The 17,190-nt window shown below is 41.4% G+C and overlaps 1 protein-coding gene and 1 long non-coding RNA gene across 2 annotated transcripts in view; both read left to right on the forward strand.

Moving 5' to 3' along the window:
- Positions 1-6,294, forward strand: part of LOC116275965 — a 34,174-nt gene extending 27,880 nt beyond the window's left edge. The window contains exon 2 of the long non-coding RNA XR_004185431.1: positions 572-6,294. This is a non-coding gene — a long non-coding RNA (uncharacterized LOC116275965). The remainder of the gene's footprint in view (positions 1-571) is intronic.
- The window catches only part of RORA (RAR related orphan receptor A), a 739,218-nt gene that overhangs the window by 576,637 nt on the left and 145,391 nt on the right, over positions 1-17,190 (forward strand). The gene's annotated exons all lie outside the window — the stretch shown is intronic.

Consider the following 17,190-nt stretch of genomic DNA (forward strand, 5'->3'; position numbering starts at 1 on the left):
TCCTTTCTTCTGGAAGTTAATTTGCTTGAAAATTCAACCATGTACTTAATCTTCCTCCCTAGGGACCAACAGAAAATTGCAAACTCCTGAGTGGAAAGCTTCATGAGGGCTCCGCAAATTGGTGCTCTCTTCTCCTGGTTCCATCCCACAGGAAGAGAGAGTCTCCCTGTATGAATGTTCACCCCAGGAGAAATCTTTCTCACCCTCTCTCCGTGGAATTTCTCTCCCCAGTTTTTGAGATGTCTTCAACTCAAGGCCAAAGCAGGGGTTTGAACGGTGTTTGGAAACCAGTGTGAACCAGTATGCTTTCCCCTCCCCCACTCTGGGGGTGGGATTTTCAGGCCAACTTTTCTGAAGCTACTTGTGAGTTAACCTGAAGTTGGAATGCCCTCCTGAGGTCGAGACATAAAAGCCAGCAGCGTAAATAGAAACTGAAGCTGAAATAACCATAAATGTTCTCGAACAACTTCAATAGAGAAAACCTTGTTTGATCCTCTCTAAGCTTCCTGAAACCAAGCTGAATATTTGTTTGTTTTGTGGTAGCTCAACCTTTTTTTTTTTTTTTTTTCAGGCCTTTTAGTGCATGGCTGTTGGTTTCTCTGTTTAAAAGGAAAATGCTTTTTCTCAGTAACGATGTTCGCATTCTGAAGTTGGTGATACCCACTTCTAAAGGCCATTTTATTGTAAAGATAAAGTTCTGCTAAGTCTTAGGATGAAAAGATAAAGGATGTGGTCAGTTACCATGACTCGTGCTTACCTCCCAAAGTGTGTCATTTGGTGCACATACCTCAAAACGTGTGAACAGAAAGTTTCTAGGTTTATTTTTATACATGGAGATTTGATTCCACGGCAGACGGAGGGTGTCAAGGTAAATGACTGTGCAAAAATGACAGAACTGCATTTTGAGCTTTTGGTTGCCAGAGATACAAAGGCCAAGTTAAGGTGAGTTTGTTATTTGATTGCTTTTTGAGGGGTCTATTGGTAATTAGCACTACTGTTTAATATTGTAATATTCCTGGGACCTCAGTGTTTACACAGCTCCATGGATGCTCAATCCAAATTAAACACGCCGAAGAACAACACAGGGAGAAAACACCCGGGGGCAAAGTGAGGGGCTGCAGTCACAAGTGATCAGATCTTTGGCAGAAGAGAGCAGTAGAGGAGCCCTTCCTTTTGGCCTTCTTTCTGGCAGATGTGTTTCAACACCGTTAAACTACATATGATATTGGACTGATTAGCAACTCCTAACACAGAATGTTCTGAAGTTAGAAGAGCTAGGAAGTGGCATGGCAGGGCTGACGTGCTTGGCAGAGTTTTCAGATACGCATATAGTGTTTTTTTCTACACCCTGCCCCCAAAATGTCAACGTCCCTAGGTTTCTGTTTGTTGCAGAGCCCCTCAATATGTGTGTGGGAGGCAGCACTTGAAGCCAAGACAGCAATGGCCGGATCTTCTCTCGGCAGCCATGGGAGAGTGCCAGGTGTCAGGAGCAAGAAGCTTATATGCCGGTTTTGTTTTTTTTTTTCCTGGAAGCAACTGGAAACCAACTTAGTGACACTTAAGTCCTTCACCTGCTACATGAATGCAGCCAGTGTATGTGAGTCAGAGTGGTACCAAGAAGGGCCCTCATCTGAACAGCCACAAAAGTGACGGGCTCTGGCTTGGAATGGGAATGTTATACTATGTTCAGAGTCATGGCAACTTGAACTTGGCAGCTGTATCGGCTTCTGAGATTACAAGTGCCCCACGGCCAAGTGCACCTGTGAGGAGCGTTGACTGTGGAGTGGGATATAGACTGAGAAACCTCTTTCATAGCTGACAATCCATGTAAACTCCTTTAATATGTGAATGGTTAAGTAGCAGTTTAAGTGTTGGAATTACCTGGCCCTGCTTTACCATCTTCTATATATTCAATATAAGACACACTGGGAATTACTGAAAGCTTACCTCTCCCCGCTGAGAAAGGGTGGGTGGTGCTTAGAATTAAGAGGATGTTTCCAGGCTGTCTTTTGTTTCCATCATCAAAAGAGATAAAATTAACTCTATTAGAAACTGAGGCCTCCTCTGTGAGGTATGTTAGTGATAAGTTCTCTTTGCAAAAAAGCTAGTCTTCAGAGGATTGTTAAGATCAGATTTCATGACAGACATGTTTCGACATATTTGTACTTCTCCGAACATGCTACATTTGCTCTCATGTGTTGTGATTAGCTGGTTTCAGTGTTTAATCCGTGGCATGTGGCATTTGTCTGTAGTAGCGTTTCTGTGGAAAACTTTTATCCTAGGCTTGTGGGAGACCAGTGATAATGCTTTGGGTAAAGTATGTCCAGCATTTCTAAAAGCTGCAGTTTCCCAAGAAAATGATCTATGGGCACCTAAGGTTAAAATCTTCAGAATTATTTTTTGTATTTTCTTAAAGTGATTTTTAAAATGAAGTTGAGAAATGGTACTAACAATGCATCCAATATTGATATAATTAGGATATGCATCATATTCTACTAAAGTCAGCCTTCTTAAATAAGTTCATATATAGACATAAAGAGGTATGTGGTTTATTGTATATCAGATTTTTCATTTATCTGCACATTCTTCAGGATCATATTTGGAAGGCACCTACGTGTTCGCTTGCAAACAGATGAGACACCGTCATGCTTTCTAAGCATGTTCTCTCCTGCCCTCTTCCTCCTCCCTCAGTCTGCCTCATATTAAGTTAGCCAATGGAAGTCAACATTACAGCCTCCCCTTTGGCCTGTGTTCTCCATCCTCCTTATATAAGCCTTGGTGGCCCCACACCTCTTCACAGCCACCTGGCCCGGCAGCCTGTAATAGCTGTCTCACTCTTCCTCCTCCTCACCTGATGCCTGCGGCTGACTCAACTGCCTCTGGGGTATGATCCCACAGATTCTGAAAACAGCTGCAGCCAACTGAGGGTGACTTCCTGGTCATGCTCATCCAGGGTACACAGAAGGCTCTATATCAATAATGGGCATCCTCTGACGTGTACTTTTCTCGCAACAGTAAACACTTTACATGACGTTTTTCAGTATCTCCTGAGTATAAGGTGCTGGGCTCTTCTCTCTTTCTGAACAGTTTTGGTTCTTTAGTTCTAGTGAAGAGACAGCCTTTGTGATTAAAAGACAAAAAAAATACTAGTAATAATAAGATTTTCCAAGGCAATCACCCAGTCCCCTCTTCTGGTTTGTTTTTCTGTCTTTCACTCACCTCCTCACTCTTGCCTTGGGACCAGTTGTCCTTTTGCTCAATTCTTTCAGCAAACAATTAGCAACAAAGCTGCAGGCTCTGGCAGTGATCAAAACACTGGCTGAATCTGCCAAGGTCTTCCAAGCACTTCGAAGAAAGGCCGGGAACTGCAAAGCCAGGCAGATTTAGGGTGTCACCTATGCAGGGCTTCATAATTCTCTGTCTTTTCTGGCTCAGGGAACCACCCCATGGGGTCACTCACAAACGCATATGCCTTCCCTCAGTCTTCTGTCTGAGTGTGGCTTAAGGGTATAGGGACTAAGGAAAAAGCTTCAGCCATCACAGCATATCTGAGTATAAAGGAAAGATAGAGAAAGTCCTTGTACAAGAAAACTGAGGCCTAGAGTTGGCAAGCTCTACCCAGAAAGTTAGCAGGAAGGGCCACAGAATGTACTCGAACAAAAGCAAGAATGACATGGCCCATTTCCCAGTCAATACCAAGTGAACCATTTTGGAATGAGAATAGCTAGTTACATCTCTTGCTAGACTTTTCTTCCAGGTCATAAACACCTCCTACCACAGGTTACTGAGCCCAAAAATAAATATGGGAAATTGGCGTGTATGCCACACTTTGTATTTTCTGCCTTCTTCTCAATCCTTAATTAAGCTCCGCAGCAGCCACCCTGTGAAGCCGGTCATTATCACTGGGTGAGGAAACGGAGTCCCACAGGAGCTATGTGACTTGCCCAAGCATACGAGCCAGACAGGCTGGGTAGGGTGAGACTTTCCAGTTTCTGATGCCCACGCCCCATGTGCAATCCAGCCTCGTCACCCTGGGTCTTGGTGCAGGGAGTAAATAAACAAACAAATGATCACATTGCTTTTACTTCTGGAGAGCAATGGGTTCTTATTCAAAATAGGAACAAGGGGCAAAACAAATTGGCAACCAGTAACAAAATCATTGGAGGACAGTGGTGCCACCATTCGCGGGCTTGGAAGTCTGGTCTTTCTGAAGCAGTGCATTCACTTTCAAGTTTCCCTTTATTGCTCACATACCCGGGTTTTATTCAGCAAAAGTGACACATGTCTCACTAGGCAATGGGAATTCAAAAGTGATGCCATGAGGTCCACCTTGTATTCAGGTTCAAAGCCATGTGACCCCATGTGATACGTGCTGTCATAGAGAGATATCTGGAGAAATACAGAAGTTCAGGAGAGGAAAATTACCCTCCCTGGGGGATCAGGGAAGGCTCCATAGATAAGGTGACATTTAAATAGAATCTGAAAAGATGAGTTAAGAGTTTGTGAGTTGGAAGCAAGGAAAAAGAGCATTTGAGCAGCTATGGTAGAGTTTTAATAAATAGTGACTTAAGAGTCTACCCCTATATTCAAATCATGTTCCCTGTAACTTACAGGGTAAACCTAGGAAATAATCAGCTCAGCTCTCAATTCTGGTGACAGACTCTCCCTGTCCTTTGAGATATCCCTCAATGTACTTTCCTAATGCCAAATGAAGGTCAAGACCTTGCCAGGGTGTCTGAGAATTCCTAGCTTTGAGAGCATACGGGGGAGGCCCCAAAGTTGTGTTTTCATGCTCACCTATGGTGTGGAATTTCTGCTTTTTACTGATTTGTGTCAGTTCATCCAGATATCTTTTATATAGGGAAGTGTGTATATGCGTCTGTGTGTACATGGCACATATATGTATATGCTATATATGTGTATGATAACATATATACGAAATCAGTCGCTTAATTAAAAAAAACAAAAACCCTATTTCACTGAACATTTTACTGCAGTGGGAAGAAGAGGATGGGTAGTAAATAATGGGCTTCCTTCACCCTAACACAAATGACTTCAAATTGATTTGTAGGGAAATTGGTCACCTTGGCTGATGCCTATAATCCCAGCACTTTGGAGGCTGAGGCGGGTGGATCACTCGAGGCCAGGAGTTCAAGACCAGCCTGGGCAACACAGTGAAACCCCGTCTTTACCAAAAAATACAAAAATTAGCCAGGCATGATGGCACATGCCTGTAGTCCCAGCTATTCAGGAGGCGGAAGCAGGAGAATTGCTTGAACCCAGGAGGCAGAGGTTGCAGTGAGCCAACAGAGTGAGACTCTGTCTCTAAAAAAAAAAAAAAAATTATCTGTCAGGACCTTGTTGTTAGAATCCTCTAGCAGCTGAGCCACTGTAGATGTTTTTTTTCATCATAGCCATTTTGCCACATGCCCTTTCATCTCCCTCCTTTGTCCTTTTTGCCACTTTCGTCCATCTCTCTCTCCCACTCTGAGATTCCTACTTCCTCCTCTCCTCCTTCCTTCTCTCCTCCCTCATGCCACGATCCTCCTTGCCCAACAGTCTCTTGATTCCTGCCACTCATATCCTCAAGGTCATAGCTTATCATGGAATTTTTGTAAACCAGGACAGTTCCTTCCCTAAGAGAGATTTTGGAATTACAGTGTTTTTAGTTTCTACTTGTTTATGTGACTCATTATATCTCAGCACATAGCATACTTCCTGGCAATTAGGGGGAAATCAATATTATTTATTCTATAGATGACTCAATTAACGAAATAGTACTTTAAGGAGGATTGCCTTTTCCTATTGTTTTACTATACTGTAATTCTGGCCTTGAATACTGAAAAAAAGAAGGCTTAGCCACCTTCATAAGACAGGCCTAGTGACTGGTCCCCGCAAGGGGAGATCCTCCAGCCACTGAAGTCAGGCTACCTAAACACTCCAAAGGTCATGTTCGTTAGGCCAAGTGGCTACTTGGTCAGGCCTGCCTAAAAATCCAGGAAGGAGGACACACACCAGCCACAGCACACAGCTTGTCTCTTTGCGAAGAGAAAGAAGGAGGCATGGAAATGTGAAGGGTACAATCATAACCTTACATTTCTTTTGAAATGACCTCAAACAGATTGGTCTAAATGTAAAACAGTTGTGAAAATTGGGGAATAAGGATGTGCGTTTACTAAGTCTCTGCATGTTTATATGTTAATACTTGGTCGTTTAAAAAACATTCCGTAATTATAAAAAAAAAAAAAATCCCATGTCAAGGATGCCAATTGAAAATGAAGTTGCCCTTCTAATGAAGAGACATTTCAAAATATAATCCTCTTCCAATAAGATACATACCTGGGGTGGTCAGCCCCCCAGAAAAGAAGATGACTTTCACTGAATGTTACTAGCATGGGGCAAAAACCTCAAGTTTCACAAGAAGTTCTTGTTGCTTAAGTTCTTTGAGGCCTTTGCCTCTTACCACTGTTATGTGTTTAAATCATTAGGGACCTGTGTCAACGACTCACATACCTGTCCACAGAAGCCTTCCCTGGTTGTTTGAAAGCCTTAAAAGCTTGGTAAAATAGTCCTGTCTCCTCTCCCTCATGCTGCCTGTATAAGAAATGCTACAAAGAGCTGTAAGGAATTTTCTCAAATTAGTCCCCTCCTCAAGTCTTTTTCAAGGCAACATGGAAATAGTATTGCAAAATCAATCATTTTTTTTTAATCCCAGTGGCTTCCTGTGCTATTCTAGTAACTTCCTGGGAAGGTGAGAGAAATGCACAGACATTCCCGAAGTCACTTTGGTTACTAATAAGTCTCAGAGAAGCCCTCATCACGAGGTTCCGTCCAAGCTGCCACACACTGTCCTGAACCTTCCTTCTCAGTTTTTTATTTATTTTTTCCCATTCTAGAACAGCCAGCAAATGATTTCACACCTTTTTGTTTAGCTGCTAAAAGCAACACAATAACTCCCCTCAGGGCTGCCTCTGTGGGTTCCAAAAATAAAATGGGCTCATTTTCATGCTAAGCATTCAAAGGCTCATAGGAATTCTAATGAAAGGCAAAGGAAGGAAAGAAGGAGAAAAGACGGGGTCAGGCTAGGGGGTGTCGCCAAGGAGGTTCAGCTTCTGCCTGGAGTTATAAGCCACCCCTGCTGGAAGGCATAGGTAGAAAATAACATAGTGCCTAGGCTACAGATTAAAAGGACATCTAATACAACTCTTAAACTCTCCAGCCTTATCTTCTTATCTTCTATCCCCAAACCCAAGGTTATTCTTGGAACACAAACTATTGTTCACCAAGAAGAGCAGTAGCCTCCTTCAGCCTTCCAGATGAGAAATCTCTTGAATAGGCCAGTGACTTGCTTCCAAGTCAGAATATAAAACCATGAATCTCTGAGATTCTAGGTTAACTTTTGAAATTCAAAGTTATCTGGGCCTAAATCATTAGCAATAGCAGACTTATATTCCACACATGACAGAGTAGAAAGAACTCTATTGATGCAAATCAAATAATATTAGCCAACATAGAATACATAAAAAGATTTCTTTTTTAGTTTAATTTAATGTGTGCCTGTATGTATGTATTTATTTGTTTTGAGACCAAGTCTCGCTCTGTCACCCAGGCTGATGGAGTGCAGTGGCACGATCTCGGCTCACTGCAACCTTCGCCTCCTGGATTCAAGCAATTCTCATGCCTCAGCCTCCCGAGTAGCTGGGATTACAGATGCACTTTACCAGGCCCGACTAATTTTTGTGGTTTTAATAGAGATGGGGTTTCGCCATGTTACCCAGGCTCGTCTCAAACTCCTGGGCTCAAGCAATCCACTGACCTCAACCTCCCAAATGGCTGCCATCGGGCCCAGCCTGTATTTATTTTTTAAAGACAACATATCACTCTGTTGCCCAGGCTGGAGTGCAATGGCATGATCATAGCTCACTGCTGCCTTGAACTCCTAGGCTTAAGCAATCGTCTCACCTCAGCACCTACAGTAGCAAGGACTACTGGCATGCCACTACCACACCTGGCTAATTTTTAAAATTTTTTTGTAGAGATGGGGTCTTTCTTTGTTGCTCAGGCTGGTCTTGAACTCCTGGACTCAAGTGATCCTCCTACCTCAGCCTCCCAAAGCAGTAGGGCTACAGGTGTGAGCCACTGTGCCCAGCGGTGTGAAGAGATTTCAACTGAGAGCTTCCCGGAGTGTGCATGTTACCCACCTACAATAAGAGGAATCCTTGTAGGAAGGACATTGCTGACTAGCGGTTTACTTGCCTGAAATTTTAACATCCAGAAAAGGCAGCTGCTCATTATATTTCCAAACAGGGCTTTACTTAGGTATGAGGCCAGACTGTTGGAAATGTCCCCCACTGACTGGACCAACTCTGCCTTTCAGTAGCTTCTACTCACCGGTTCCAAATTTGTCCCATGGAATGGCACCAAATCTGTCTTTTCATGAGAGAGCTGCCAATAATTGACAACTATCAGGTCTCCACCGTCCCCTCCTTTTTAAGTTAGGCATTCCCGTTTTCTTTTTTTCTTCCTCGCATGGTTTCTACTTCCTTCCCTGGGATGTGATCCACTTTACAGTGTCCCTCTTAAAGCACGGCCCCAGAAGTGGTCTCACGTGCACAGAGCACAGTGGAAAGAATGACTCCCTGCGCTAAAGGACATACTATTCACACAGCCTGAGCTCACCTGAGCCACTTCTTTCAGCAGATGTGCTGCATTGTGGGGTCACTTTCCTTTTCAAGATCTGTGAAGAAAGGGCATGCTAAGCAAACTCTAAATAGGTTTGCTCAGAGAATCGCAATGCTACTTAAAGGTACAAAATTTTTAAATGGGTTAGAAGGCTCCTTCGACATACAAATACTTGACTTGCAAAATGTAAGTCCTTATTTTTTTTTTTTTTATTAAAGCAGATACCTGAAGTGCCTGTACTTGGTAAACTTAATATGAGTTACTATATGTTGAGTGTTTGAAAATTTTCTAATTGCATTTCTTTAAAATTATCCCAGGATTTAGTCTTTCTGTCCACGGAATTATAGAATCTTTAGAAACGGAAAGGAGGCCAGGTCTGGTGGCTCACACCTGTTATCCCAGCACTTTGGGAGGCTGAGGCGGGTGGATCACCTGAGATCAGGAGTTCGAGACCAGCCTGGCCAACGTGGTGAAACCCCATCTCTACTCAAAATACAAAAAATTAGCCAGGCATGGTGGCATACGCCTGTAATCCCAGCTACTAGTGGGGCTGAGACAGGAGAATCGCTTGAACCCAGGAGGTGGAGATTACAATGAGCTGAGCTCGTGCCACTTCACTCCAGCCTGGGCAACAGAGCAAGACTCCATCTCAAAAAAAAAAAAAAAAAAAAAAAGAAATGGAAAGGACATAGATTTTTCAAATCCAGTCACCAACTTGCAGGACAATATTATTACCCCATTTTACATATTTATTCAGAATCCACTCATCATATGCTCCCCAAGGACCTCCTAGGTACCAGGCATTGTTCTAGGTTTATTCAGCAATGAAAAGCATAATCCCATGCCAGGTGTGGTGACTCATGCCTGTAATCACAGCACTTTGGGAGGCTGAGGCAGACGAATCACTTGAGGCCTGGAGTTCGAGACTATCCTGGGCAATGTGGGGAGATCACATCTCTTCAAAAATACAAAAAATTAGCTGGGCATGGTTGTATGCACCTGTAGTCCCAGCTACTCAGGAGGTTAAGGTGGGAGGATGGCTTGAGCCTAGGAGGGGCTGTAACAGAGAGCTGAGATCACACCACTGCACTACAGCCTGGGCAATGGAGCGAGATTCTGTCTCAAAAAAATTGAAAGAAAAGAAAAGCATAGTCCCCTTTTTTCATGGAGCTCACATTCTCATGGGGGAAAACAGAAAATAAACAGATAAACAGTATTTAAGATACTTTCACATTCCACATAATGACAAGTGCTATGAAGAAAATAAATTAGGGCTGTGATAGAGAGTGACTAGGTCAAGGATGACAACTTTTAGGAGGAAACATTTGACCTAGGAGAAGGTTTCAACCACAGGAGAATCTGGAAGAAGCTCCAAGCCATGGAAACAGCAAATTAAAAGGCTCTGCAGTAGAAATAAACTTGGAGTGTTCTGGAAACTGAAAAGGGCCAGTACAGCTGGAAAGAAAAAAAATTAATAGAAGAAAAAAGCAATAGCAAGTGGAGTCTAAAAGGAAAGCAGTAGGCAGGGGCTTGATCACATGGGCCTTTGAAGGCTGTGGTGAGGAGCTTGGATTTTACTCTAAGTTCAGCCACGGGAGGGTTTTAGGCAGGGTAGGGGCATGATGTGATTTACATTTTTAAAATGCTCTCTCTGCCTGCTATGTGGAGATGGATTGCACAGGGTTTAACAACAGAAGGAGGGAAACTAGTTAGGAGGGCGTTGCAATGGCCTACACGTTGGACTGACATGGCAGCAATGACAATAGAGAGAAGTGGATAAATTCTAAATATATTCCAGAGGTAGAACCAATAGGACTTGCTAAGGGAGATGCAACTGATGTCCAGGGCGCTTAAATAATTTGCCTAAAAGGGGAGAACGGGAAGGGCACCAACAAATGCTGAGCGCTTAGTAGTGCCATGTACTTTACTCCTAACATGTATCCTAATGATGCTGTGAGGGGAATATTATTTTACCCACATCTTCTATATGAGGACTCTCAGGCTCAGCGAAGTTAAGTAACTAACTCCAAATCAAACACAGAGTAAGTGATAAAGCTGGGATGCCAACCCGTGCCTGTTTGGCTCCATATCTTACAGTCTCCCTCCACTATACAACAGTGTTTTCCAAAGCAATGGTAGAGGAGAAACTCTGAGCACAGACTCCTGGGGTAGGATTCCTCCTACCCTTTTCTTGCAAATTATTGATGCTTTATGACATTGTAAGCAAATACCATCATCAACTGCACATCTTCCTATGTCGTTATATTTAATCAAAACAAAGACGCCTTTCTCTCATTACTCTTCTACCACCTTCCCTTGTTCCTCACAACCCGTGAGTCAGGGTCGGCTCAGCTTTATGCACTTTAACTATCAGAGATGGGAACCCGCCTCCCCTCCTGAGGTGCTGTAGCTGGAAATTGCTTGTGCAACCCGATGACAACTTTTCTATATTTAGCAGAAAAAGTGGTGGCAAGGATCTGTCCAGCTCAATTTTTTTTACAGTTTCAATGTTCGAAATCTCTCAGACAGTCTCCTGAAAGGCACATTGGCCTTGACAGTATCTGAGCGGCAGGAAATTTCCCCCATCTCACAGGGCTGTCCACTGGAAGCCGGGACGTGGAGATCCGCTGTACAGCAAAGACTTGACATACTGAACGCTCCTCCCACACCTTGCTCTACACCCCACGAAACGGGGAGACGCTGGTCCCGTTGAAGCTTCGATGGCTTTTAAGTGTTATTCTAAGAAGGGAAAATAAGCATGAAAGATTCAAGGGGGAAATGGACTATTACTTAATTGTTTATGCCTTTAATTGATGTGTATGGCGCTTGGTTTTTATTTCTTTTCAATGTGGCATGCAAAAAAAAAAATGCAAAAGCCTGCTTGTGGTTTAAAGAACAAAGATAAACTTGCCGGATTGAAACAGGGGGCAGGGGGTGAAAAAATTGCAGCAGGTATTTCAAGTGCTTACTATGACAAAATCATTGTCACAGAGACTGCTCATCACTTACACTTAAAGTGACTAATTCGAGAAGGAGGCACGGTTTCGCTGTTCTCAAGCCAGACTAACGCAGATGTAGTATGTTGCCCGTGACTCTGACCCTCATCCCCATTGGTCAGCCAGAGAGAATTATCTACTAATGAAAAGCATAAAAATTAAGAAGAGCTAAGAAAAGGGGAAATAGAGACCATTAAAGTAAAATGGGAATCTTTAAGACAGTAAAATAGTGCCGACTGTATCACAAAAAAGGGAAGGAACGGGGGAAAAAAAAATTATTTCCATTGAAAACTTACTTATAGCCCTCTGCTTTTTAACATGCAAGATGTATCAATTGTTGGTTGTCAAGGGAAAAAAAAGCCCACTGCAAAAGAATTCCTATTAGCTTTAGAAATAGCAGTTTTAAGAAGTAGTTTTTTTATAACTTCATCCAGGCCCCAACCTCATTTTGGGTTAAATCTTATTTGGAGCAAAAGCACTTGGTTTAGATATGTCCTGTCTCATTTTCACAAAACCTCTTCTAATGAGATGAGTTTTAGTGTTGCTCTGTCTATTAAGGTAAGAGGTGAAGAAATAGAAAATCCACTTTTTGTAACTTTGCACTTCTTGGGACTAATGCCTCCAGTACTGGGTTCCAGATGTTAATTAACAGGCCATTATTAAGAAAAAAAGCTTTTATACAGTTTGACCAAAAAAAAAAAAAAGAAAATACAGTTAAGTAAGAACAAGAAAAAAATCACCTGTAATCCCATCACCCTAAGCTATCCACTGTTAACAAGCCTTAAAAAGAAAACAAAATTATTTGGCACACACCTTGTAGAACCCCAACAGGACTGTTGTAATTCAGGCCTTCTCTCATTTTTTATTTTGTGACAGTTTCTGGCAATTTTCTACAGATAGATGAGTTGATATCTTTACTCGTGCCCTAGAAGAGAAAGGATCTTTTTAACATTAAATGTCTCAATCTCCTCACTGGAAATTTTCTTTTCTTAAGATGAACCAAAAGGTACCTAATTCTTCTTTATATTACTGTGTCTACAAATGTCAAGAAAGTCCTTTCTGATTTTCTGTGTCATAGCATGAACCCCACCCTTTATAGACACAAGAGCTAACACTGCATCGTTTTCACCTAAGACCTAAAACTTTAAAGGCAAAGATTCTCTTTCTCTAATAATTTTAGACAGCCTTCTGGTATGTCATCTTGGCCACCTTTTAAGTTGAAAGAAGTAAGAATAGCTAAAAGAACTTTAGAAAAAAAGGAAAGAAAAAAGAAAGAAAAGGACTAGGGGTGGAGAAACTACTGATAAATGAATAGGCAAAGAGATCAGTAAAGTGCTGAAAGAAAGGCCCAAAACATAATCTCGCATATGTAAAAATAGTCTTGCATATGTGTCAATAGAATACATATATAAGCTGTGGGGAAAAAATAGTCGACAAATCCGTGTGCGTGATGATTTTTAGCTTATCAGAGAAAAATAAATTTTTTTCATGCCATATAACAAATTAAGTCCTAAATAAATTAAAGAAATAGTTTTGAAAAATTAAATAATGAGAACATATTTCTGCATATTTATCTAGATACAGGCAGATTTTCTATACTTTACAGTAATAGAAGAAATTACCGAATACAAAGGTCAATACATTGAAATATAGAGAAGAGTAAAATTTCTATATGTCAAAAATGATCATAAACAATCAGCAAAAAGGACAAAAAGCAAACTTATAAGAAGATGTATTTTTTCAAATATTAAGGCAGAAAGTTAATAACCTTAATATATAATGTGTTTAATTAGTCTGTAAACAATTTTCAGCCTTACCAGTAAATACAAAGTATCAGAGGCCTAACAAGATAGCATGATTTTTAAATGACATTAAACAATTCAGTCAGTTTCAGGAAGACATTAATATACTGTTAATATAAATTGATACAGCTTTCTTGCTGATAGGTACTAAAGTCTTGAAAAATGATGATACTCTTTGATTTGGTAATCCTACTTCCAGTAGATTATTCTAAGGAAATAATTTAAAAAGTAAAGATTTATGCACACAAAAACCATGTTTATTTCATACTATTTATAATGGCTAAAATTCTGAACACTCTGAATGTCCTTTATTAGGAAAATTATTAATAATTTATAGTCATATGATGGCAAATTATACTGCCATTAAAATAATATGTAAAGAATTAGTAAACACATGAGAAGTTACTTTTGATTGAACAAAAAGTAGTATGTGAAATTCTGTGCACAGAATGATTTTACTTGTGAAGATTTTTAAAAGCATAGGAAAAAATAGAAAAAATACTGGCAAGAACCCTCCCTGGATGTTAGTGGTGGTTGCATTTGGCTAATAAGGTAATATGAAGTGGTAATATTTTGCATGCTTCTTTTAACTTCTTTCTACATTTCAAATGTTCTACCAGGTATTTATGTACTATTTTTAGAAGCTTTTAAAAAATAAGAAAAATCAAACTACAAAAATGAAAAGGAGCCAATGGTAGGCCTCCTTTTCCTTCAGAAATCTATGTCTTGTACTAGTTAGTAGGGATAATCAGATACTTCTAAGCCAAGGGTGGGTACTATTACCTACTTTTAGTCTAGTTTACTCCAGAGGCCAGATTGCTAGATGATTTGCGGGGGCGGGGGTTCGCTATTAAAAGTAATTGCAAAAACCGCAATTACTTTTGCATCAACCTAATAGTTTCTCTTCTTCCCCTTTCTCAAGTTTTAGTTTCCTCTTCTCTTTTATTCCTTCCTCCCACATTTGATGCAAGTAGAAGCCAGGGGAATGTAAGCATCACATCCCTACCTCTTTCTAAGAATGGAAAGATGGGATTGTTTTCACCTGTCTTCCAAGCCTGGGTGGACAGACAGACAGAAGATGGAGAACATGTGTTTCTTGTTCGGGAAAGGGAAGAAGTGGTTTCTGTGGGATGCGAGTGAGCTTCTGTAGCTCTCCCTTTCTTGTAGAACTAAGGTTTCTAGAGACGCACAGAACATTCTTCCTCAAGGAGTTCATTTGAGAATCAGATGAGAGATTATTTAACCTGAAGAGAGCTTTTGGCGTTTTAAAATGGTAAGTCTTACAGACTCCATGACCGCTACCACTGCTACCACCACAACCACAGAGAGCGCCGAATCTGAAAATACAGGAACTGATCTGAAAATACAGGAACTGAAAATTCAGTCAGTCAAATTTGGAGCTGATTTGGGCAGAGGATAGGAGATGAACAGGCTGAGGATGTTTCTCCAGCCAAGACCACAGTGCAGCATTTTTTTTTTTAGTTGAAATTAAAAAGAAAATGCAGTGTGTGCTTTGTCCCACTCATTTACCCTAACGATCTTCAGCATGTTTCTGTTTCTAAGGAAATGGAGGGCCCAGGTCTGTGATTCATTTCCGGAATGCCACATAGCATCCTTGGATGAAAGCTCCTCTATCCAAGACGACTTGGGAAACGCCTTTTAAAGTGTTCTTTCCCTCTACATCTTGGAGGTTTATTTTGATTGCAGAAAGTACATTTTAATCAATAGAGGCAAATGCAATTAAAATCTGAGTACACAGATTTTGAATATGTCTGGTAAGAAACACCTTAATAAAGATGACAACTTGACAACCTCCTACAATTTATTACAAAATTGTTTGTGGCTATTCTTTAAATATCTAGAACCCAGGAACCAGGTAACTCTAGCTTTTAAAATTAAATTGTCTTTGCATTCAGTGATCCCCCTTTCTCCCTTCTCCACACCAAAAAAAAATTGAATTTATTCCAAAACACAGAATTCAGCAAGATGCTACCATCACCCTAAGGTTTAACATTCTTTCTACTAAGTTAAAACAGCACATTATCCTCAAATTTGGAGGTTAGGAAGAGAAATATATGGGAAGATATAAGCTAACAGCTATCCTTAAATTGCAATTTGAGGGCCACTGTCATTTGCATTCTTCTTGCCCTGAGGCGACACATCAGTGTGCAGAGTCATGGTGGCGGCAGCCTGGCCTGGGTGACAGAAACCATTAAAGGGAAGCAGAGGGCCAGGCCATGCTCCCTGGGATTCATTAGCTTACTCCTTGTGTAGAAGACAAAAGGTATCTGCAGGGCTCTGGGCTTGCTAACCAAACTGTTAATCGCTTAGAAACAGCAAGAAGTTCACTAGTGAGATGTTTATCACATACCTGGAACAAGAGTTGACTTTTCTGTGAAACATCATTCTGGAATGAAAGCCAAAATCTCTCTGCTAGTCAGTTAAGGCTGAAAAAATAATCACGTCAGAATTAGTAGGGCAAAAGAAAAGAGAGAGAAATGAAAACAAGCTGGTATTTAATAGGACTGGGGGGAAAATTACCTGAGCTTCAGTAATTACAGAAGAGTTGGGGTTTCGAGAAGGTAAAAAAAAAGTGGGCCGGGTGCGGTGGCTCACGCCTATAATCCCAGAACTTTGGGACACCGAGGTGGGCAGATCATGAGGTCAAGAGATCGAGACCAGCCTGGCCAACATGGTGAAACCCCATCTCGCCGGGCGCGGTGGCTCACGCCTGTAATCCCAGCACTTTGGGAGGCCGAGGCGGGCGGATCACAAGGTCAGGAGATCGAGACCACGGTGAAACCCCGTTTCTACTAAAAATACAAAAAAAAAAAAAAAATTAGCGAGAGGCGGTGGCGGGCGCCTGTAGTCCCAGCTACTCAGGGAGGCTGAGGCAGGAGAATGGTGAACCGGGTGAGGAGCTTGCAGTGAGCGAGGGTGTGCCACTGCACTCAAGCGTGGGCAGCAGGCTGAGAGACTCCAACTCAAAAAAAAAAAAAAAGAAACCCATCTACTAAAACACAAAAATTAGCCGGGTGTGGTGGCACGCACCTGTAGTCCCAGCTACTCAGGGTACTGAGGCAGGAGAATCACTTGAACCCAGGAGGGGGAGGTTGCAGTGAGCCGAGATCCGTCCCCTGCACTCCAGCCTGGCGACAGAGTGAGACTCTGGCTCACGGAAAAAAAAAAAAAAAAAAAAAAAAAAAGTGGTAGCACTGCTTCTCTCAGAAAGACAAATGTCTGGAATACCCAAGCCGCACTGACTGTCTCAGGTCATTGAGAGAGGCTGGACAGAGGACTGTGGGAAAGTGCAAGTACTAGGTGACTTTAAAGGACATCCCAAAAGTCCAGGTTGAAGTGATTTTTAATGAGAATGTGCATGCTTTGTATCTTTTTTACGTATTCTACAAGTAATAGACAATTACAATTATTTTAAAACTCCATCATTACAGAAAAACATAATATTAAAAAGACCCCACCCATTTCCCTAACCCAGAGATTATCACTATGAAAAGCTGGGGGTATTCTTCATATTTCTAAAGAATATACTAACATATATTTTAGTCTGTATAAGTGTATTTCATTCTCTGCTTCAACAAGCCCTTGAAAAGGATACTCAGTTTGCAACTTCACAGCCATGTGAAGAAGAAAAGAATATTTAGGGATCATTGGTACATAATACCTTGCATCTCTCTGCAGCATATGAAATT

The sequence above is a fragment of the Papio anubis genome, chromosome 7 (genome assembly GCF_008728515.1).
Source record: "Papio anubis isolate 15944 chromosome 7, Panubis1.0, whole genome shotgun sequence".
NCBI classification, from domain to species: Eukaryota; Metazoa; Chordata; class Mammalia; order Primates; family Cercopithecidae; genus Papio; species Papio anubis.